This window comes from Aegilops tauschii, unplaced genomic scaffold (assembly GCF_002575655.3).
Source record: "Aegilops tauschii subsp. strangulata cultivar AL8/78 unplaced genomic scaffold, Aet v6.0 ptg001006l_obj, whole genome shotgun sequence".
NCBI lineage: Eukaryota > Viridiplantae > Streptophyta > Magnoliopsida > Poales > Poaceae > Aegilops > Aegilops tauschii.
In genome coordinates, this window is record NW_027333222.1 from 8,138 (window position 1) to 15,941 (window position 7,804).

The 7,804-nt window shown below is 39.3% G+C and overlaps 1 non-coding gene across 1 annotated transcript; it reads right to left on the reverse strand.

Moving 5' to 3' along the window:
- Window positions 1-484: 484 nt before the first annotated feature.
- TRNAR-UCU (transfer RNA arginine (anticodon UCU)) lies at window positions 485-556 on the reverse strand. Its single transcript has one exon. It is a non-coding gene; the product is annotated as a tRNA-Arg (tRNA).
- Window positions 557-7,804: the final 7,248 nt, after the last annotated feature.

Sequence of the window (7,804 nt, forward strand, 5' to 3'; positions counted from 1 at the left end):
ATTCGCAGAGTTACAAGCCTTTGCACAATTCGCCTCTGCTCTCGATAAAACAAGTCAGAATCAATTGGCAAGGGGTCGACGATTAAGGGAATTGCTTAAACAATCCCAGGCAAATCCTCTCCCAGTGGAAGAGCAGATAGCTACTATTTATACCGGAACAAGAGGATATCTTGATTCGTTAGAAATTGAACAGGTAAATAAATTTCTGGATGAGTTACGTAAACATCTAAAAGATACTAAACCTCAATTCCAAGAAATTATATCTTCTAGCAAGACATTCACCGAGCAAGCGGAAATCCTTTTGAAGGAAGCTATTCAGGAACAGCTGGAACGGTTTTCTCTTCAGTAACAAATAAATTTTGCATGTCTACTCTTGTTAGTAGAATAGGAATCGTTGAGAAAGCTTTTTCATTTGAATCATGCAAAAAAGTTTTCTTTGTTTTTAGTTTAGTATAGTTATTTAAAGAATAGATAGAAATAAGATTGCGTCCAATAGGATTTGAACCTATACCAAAGGTTTAGAAGACCTCTGTCCTATCCATTAGACAATGGACGCTTTTCTTTCATATTTTATTCTTTCTTTTATTTTTTTGCTTCTTCCGAGAAAAAACTGTTAGACCAAAACTCTTTTAGGAAATCAAAAAATCCAGATACAAATGCATGATGTATATATTATATGCATATATCATAAAGAAGGAGTATGGAGCCGGTAGTGGGAATCGAACCCGCAACCCCAAGGTTATGAGCCTTATGAGCTACCAAACTGCTCTATACTCTTAAACTAAAGAGGGGTAACTAGTGGATAAAAGAGGGTTGGATACGCCCCTCTACCAATATCTATACAAATAGAATAGTCCATTTATACAGAATGGTAAAGAGGGCTCCTCTATGATTATCAATTCCAGAAATCCATACAAATACGAAAGGGTATTTTATCCTTACCAACTCCAACTGGATCTTGTTGCACCCGGTAACAAACACTCATAAACCATTTCTCGAAGTACGTGTCCGGATAGCCCAAAATGTCGATAGTTAGCTCTAGGTCTTCCGGTCAAAAAACAACGTCGATGAAGGCGTGTAGGTGCACTATTACGCGGTAGGGATTGCAATTTTTCTCGCATTTTCGTTTTTTCACTCAAACTCAAGGGAGAAACTTTGCTTCTTATCTTTTTTTTTAAAGATTGACGAATCAAATGATATTTCTGTTCTAATTTCTGCCGCTTCTTCTCCCTCTGAATCAAACTTTTTTTTGCCATAATGTGTCGTTGCTATTATTACCAAGTATACGGTTCTAATCCTAGATGGAAAAATAAATAGAAAAAGAAATCTAAAAAGGCAGATCCTCCCTCTCTATCAAGAGTAATGAACTAGGTGCTGATACAGTACAAAAAAACAAACTAAATTAACCAAACTTGCCTGATGTTGAGGCAATCAAGAAAGCTGCATAAGTGAATATATAACCCACGGAAAAGTGAGCTAATCCAACCAATCTTGCTTGCACAATGGAAAGAGCCACGGGCTTATCTCTCCAGCGAATTAAATTAGCTAAAGGTGTGCGTTCATGAGCCCATGCTAAAGTCTCAATTAATTCCTGCCAATACCCCCGCCAGGAAATTAAGAACATAAATCCAGTAGCCCAAACAAGATGTCCAAATAAGAACATCCACGCCCATACCGATAAACTATTCATCCCAAAAGGATTATATCCATTGATAAGTTGTGAAGAGTTTAACCATAGGTAATCTCTTAACCATCCCATCAAATAAGTGGAGGATTCATTAAATTGTGAAACGTTGCCCTGCCATAATGTGATATGTTTCCAATGCCAATAAAAAGTAACCCACCCAATGGTATTTAACATCCAGAAAACTGCCAAATAAAATGCGTCCCAAGCAGAAATATCACAAGTACCGCCGCGCCCTGGGCCGTCACAAGGAAAACTATATCCAAAATCCTTTTTATCTGGCATTAATTTGGAACCGCGTGCATCTAAAGCGCCCTTTACTAAAATCAATGTAGTTGTATGCAAACCTAGAGCAATAGCATGATGAACCAAGAAATCCCCAGGTCCTATTGTTAAGAAAAGCGAATTACTATTCTCATTAACAGCATTCAACCATCCGGGCAACCATAGGCTTCGACCCGCATTGAAAGCGGGGCCATTCGTTGAAGATAAGAGTATATCGAACCCATATGTCGTCTTGCCATGAGCAGATTGTATCCATTGGGCAAATATAGGTTCGATCAAGATTTGCTTTTCTGGAGTACCAAAAGCAAGCATGACGTCGTTATGAACATAAAGGCCCAAGGTATGGAATCCTAGAAAGAGGCTAGCCCAACTTAAATGAGATATGATAGCTTCTTTATGGTCTAACATTCTTGCCAATACATTATCCTCATTCTGTTCCGGATTGTAATCCCTAATGAAAAAAATAGCTCCATGAGCAAAAGCCCCTGTCATGATGAACCCTGCAATATATTGGTGATGAGTATATAAAGCAGCTTGAGTAGTAAAGTCTTGTGCTATGAATGCATAAGGAGGTAAAGAGTACATATGTTGAGCTACTAAGGAAGTAATAACCCCTAAAGAAGCTAGAGCAAGACCTAACTGAAAATGAATCGAATTGTTGATTGTGTCATAAAGGCCCTTATGCCCACGCCCTAATCGACCCCCCGGAGGAGTATGCGCTTCTAAAAGATCTTTAATACTGTGCCCAATTCCGAAGTTAGTTCGATACATGTGACCGGCAATGAGAAAAATAAATGCAATAGCTAAATGATGGTGAGCCATATCGGTCAGCCACAAACTTTGCGTTTGTGGGTGGAATCCCCCAAGAAGAGTTAGAATGGCAGTTCCCGCTCCTTGAGCGGTACCAAATAAATGATTACTCGAATCAGGGTTTTGGGCATAAAGATTCCATTGACCCGTCAAAAGGGGTCCCAACCCCTGGGGATAGGGTAATACATCTAAGAAATTATTCCATCGAACGTACTCCCCCCTGGATGCGGGAATAGCAACATGAACTAAATGTCCTGTCCAAGCCAAAGAACTTACCCCGAAAAGTCCTGACAAATGATGATTGAGACGAGATTCCGCGTTTTTGAACCACGAAAGGCTTGGTTTCCATTTGGGTTGTAGATGTAACCAACCCGCTATTAAGGACAGCGTAGAAAGAAATAATAGAAAAAGAGCTCCAGTATAAAGATCCTCATTGGTGCGTAATCCTATTGTATACCACCACTGATAAACTCCAGAATAAGCAATATTCACTGGACCAGCAGCACCTCCTCGAGTAAAGGCTTCCACAGCGGGTTGACCAAAATGAGGATCCCAAATCGCATGAGCAATAGGTCTTACGTGTAAAGGATCCTGTATCCATGATTCAAAATTTCCTTGCCAAGCTACATGAAACAGATTTCGCGGACGTCCATAGAAAGATTATTGCTAATTGCCCAAAGTGAGAAGCAAAAATGTTCTGATAAAGACGTTCTTCAGTAATATCATCATGACTTTCGAAATCATGTGCGGTAGCAATACCAAACCAAATACGACGAGTAGTGGGGTCCTGAGCTAAGCCTTGGCTAAACCTGGGAAATCTTAATTCCATAATGCCTTTCAAATCCTCCTAGCCACTATCCTACTGCAATAATTCTCGCTAAGAAGAATGCCCATGTCGTGGCAATTCCACCCAGAAGGTAATGGGTTACTCCTACAGCGCGTCCTTGTATAATGCTCAAGGCTCTAGGCTGAGTAGCAGGAGCAACTTTTAATTTGTTATGAGCCCAAACGATAGATTCAATGAGTTCTTGCCAATAACCACGGCCGCTGAATAAAAACATTAAACTGAAGGCCCAGACAAAATGAGCACCTAAGAAAAAAAGACCATATGCAGATAATGAAGAACCATAAGACTGAATGACTTGCGATGCCTGTGCCCACAAGAAATCTCGAAGCCACCCATTAATCGTAATGGAACTCTGTGCAAAGTTTCCCCCTGTAATATGAGTTACCACCCCTTGATCACTTATAGTACCCCAAACATCCGACTGCATTTTCCAACTGAAATGGAAAATGACTACCGAAATTGCATTGTACATCCAGAATAAACCTAAGAAAACATGATCCCAGGCGGATACTTGACATGTTCCCCCTCGGCCAGGCCCATCGCAAGGAAAGCGAAAACCTAGATTTGCTTTATCGGGTATCAAACGGGAACTCCGAGCAAATAAAACACCTTTCAAAAGTATTAATACAGTCACATGTATGGTAAATGCATGAATGTGATGGACTAAAAAATCTGCGGTTCCTAATGGAATAGGTAACAAAGCCACTTTGCCACCTACTGCTACTAACTCGCCGCCTCCCCACGTTAAGCTAGTACTTGTTGTTGCACCAGGAGCTGTTACGCCAGGCGCAGTAGCATGGATATTTTGTACCCATTGAGCAAAGATAGGTTGTAATTGTATGGCAGTATCCGAAAACATATCTTGTGGACGGCCTAAAGCACTCATGGTATCATTATGAATGTACAAGCCAAAACTGTGAAAACCTAGAAATATACATACCCAGTTAAGGTGGGATATGATTGCATCGCGGTGTCTAAGGACGCGATCTAATAGATCGTTGTATCGAGTAGTTGGATCATAGTCTCTTACCATAAAAATTGCTGCATGTGCAGCAGCACCGACTATTAGAAATCCGCCAATCCACATGTGGTGTGTGAACAAGGAAAGTTGTGTACCATAGTCAGTAGCTAGGTATGGATAGGGAGGCATAGAATACATATGATGAGCTACAACAATGGTTGTAGAGCCTAGCATAGCTAGGTTAAGAGATAATTGAGCATGCCATGACGTTGTTAAGATTTCATAAAGACCCTTATGGCCTTGTCCTGTAAATGGGCCCTTGTGAGCCTCCAAAATATCTTTAAGTCCATGGCCAATACCCCAATTGGTCCTATACATATGACCTGCGATTAGGAAAAGAATAGCAATAGCTAAATGATGGTGCGCAATATCGGTCAGCCAGAGACCACCGGTTACTGGATCTAGTCCTCCGCGAAAAGTCAGAAATTCTGCGTATTTGGACCAATTTAAAGTGAAAAAAGGGGTTGCTCCTTCGGCAAAACTAGGATAAAGTTGAGCCAAAAGGTCCCGATTCAAGATAAATTCATGAGGAAGTGGTATCTCTTTAGGATCCACCCCAGCGTCAAGAAATTGGTTAATTGGTAAAGATACATGAATTTGGTGCCCCGCCCAAGAAAGAGACCCAAGTCCTAATAATCCCGCTAAGTGGTGATTCAACATGGATTCTACATCTTGGAACCAGGCCAATTTGGGAGCGGCTTTGTGATAATGGAACCAACCAGCAAAAAGCATTAACGCTGCAAAAATCAATGCACCAATTGCAGTACAATAGAGTTGTAATTCACTAGTTATTCCAGATGCTCGCCAAAGCTGAAAAAAACCAGAGGTTATTTGGATTCCTCGGAAACCCCCGCCTACATCACCATTCAATATTTCTTGCCCTACTATAGGCCAAACTACCTGAGCACTGGGTCCAATGTGAGTAGGATCACTTAGCCATGCTTCATAATTGGAAAAACGGGCGCCATGAAAGTACATGCCACTCAACCAAAGAAAGATAATGGAAAGTTGCCCGAAATGAGCACTAAAGACTTTTCGAGAAATCTCCTCCAAATCACCAGTATGACTATCGAAATCGTGAGCATCAGCATGTAGGTTCCAGATCCAAGTGGTAGTATCAGGGCCCTTAGCTAGTGTTCTTGAGAAATGGCCGGGTCTGGCCCATTCCTCAAAAGATGTTTTTACAGGATCCCTATCCACAACAATTTTTACTTCTGGTTCCGGCGAACGAATAATCATTAAGTCCTCCTCTTTCCGGACAAGACATACAAAGAGACCCGCCAACTGTCTTTTTAGTGAATCTTTGAAAGATATATATTTTGAAAGATAGATTTTGAAAGATAGATTTTGAAAGATAGATATTGTGATTAGTTCTTTTCTTTACTATCTACCATCCTTCTATTTTTTTTTAGTTATTCACTGGAGCAATTATATATTGAAGTCAATCCGAGGCAAGTGTTCGGGTCTATTATGACATAAAGATTAGGTGCCTAACGGACATTGTTTATCTTGAAAAACAAATATTTCTCGACGTAAGAAAAAAATCTTTTTTATTTTTAATTTAAGAAACTAGTGTATTTTTTTTTGAGGGCATAAGCTCCTATCTATATCTACTTTCCTTGAGCATAATATAGGGTTTTTTATTTGATTCTAAATTCCAAGATAACTCATTAGAATTATTAATAAGATGGTCCTAATATATTAGCAATATTTAGATTGCCCCCTCTTTTTATTCAGTTTATTACTTCTATTCTAGACCCTATCCCTATGGTTTATTCTTATGAAATATCATATAAAATAGAAGGTATAAGAAATGGATATAATGAAATTCTTGATTCGATCTTACGACCTAATTTATTTGATTAATGGATCAACAACCAAACCACCCATTTTATGAAAAAGAAGGAGCATGGTCTTATTCAAATTCAAAGCGCTTCGTAATCTTCAACCAGTTCTGTGCTTCAATATAATTTCCCGGAGTAAGCGCTATAGCTTGTTTCCAATATTCAGCAGCTTGATCAAACCAAGCTTCCGCAATTTCCGAATCACCCTGTAGAATGGCCTGTTCTCCTCGGTCGGAATAGGAAGTTCCTTCCCTTAGAACCGTACTTGAGAGTTTCCTACCTCATACGGCTCAGAAATTGCTATCTGAATTTCCCCTATCTTAACTGAATTCGATTTATCAAAAATCGATCCAATTTGTTCTTGGGTTAAGCAGAAGAAATTAATTACCTAAGTTTCAAACCCTAATTTTTATCAATAATCAGTTTGATCTTTTTTCCCACCTTCAGAAGAATGAAGCATAGATAGATATAGAGCCTTCGTTCAAATTTTCTGAAAGGTAACTATCCCGTTTTCATATATGAAATCTCTATAGAATCCTTGAAAAAGACTTTTTTCCATAAGAAAGAAAAAAGAACTTACTATCTTTGGGATCTGATACTACACCGCTGCTTAATCCCTTAGTGGATCGGCTCTATTACATAAGCGGATTCCTAAATTTTGCCCCATATCATGGGATAAGTAAGCAGTTTTTTTTAGTTGTATCGACCCAGTCGCTCACTAATTGATCTTTACGGTGCTTTCTCTATCAATTTGAGAAACTTTATCCATAGAGTAGTAGTATAGGCCATACTTTCTTCGTTTTTTGATTCTCGTGAAGTGTCCTTCCTTCCTACAGCTGATAGGGAAAAATCGTTGTTTTTACGATCCCTATGTAGAAAGCCCTTTTTTCTAGTATTTACTAGAAAATTTGATCCTCTCTTTTTTTTTTCTTTCTATAGTGGAGATAGTCGCACGTAATGACAGATCACGGCCATATTATTAAAAGCTTGCGGTAAGAAGGGGTTTCGTTCTAGTGCCCGGAAATAATATTCCAAAGCCTTTGTATGCTCTCCATTGCTTGTGTGTATAAGGCCTATGTTATAGAGTATATAACTTCGATCATAGGGATCGATTTCTAGTCGCGTAGCTTCATAATAATTTTGCAAAGCTTCCGCATAATTTCCTTCGGATTGAGCCAACATCCGTTACGGTCGTTCATTCTATTCAAAAAATCTCCGTTCCAAAACCGTACATGAGGTTTTCATCTCATACGGCTCCTCCCTTCTGTACATAATAGTACTAAGCGAAATAATCTATAGAATCAAAATAGAAT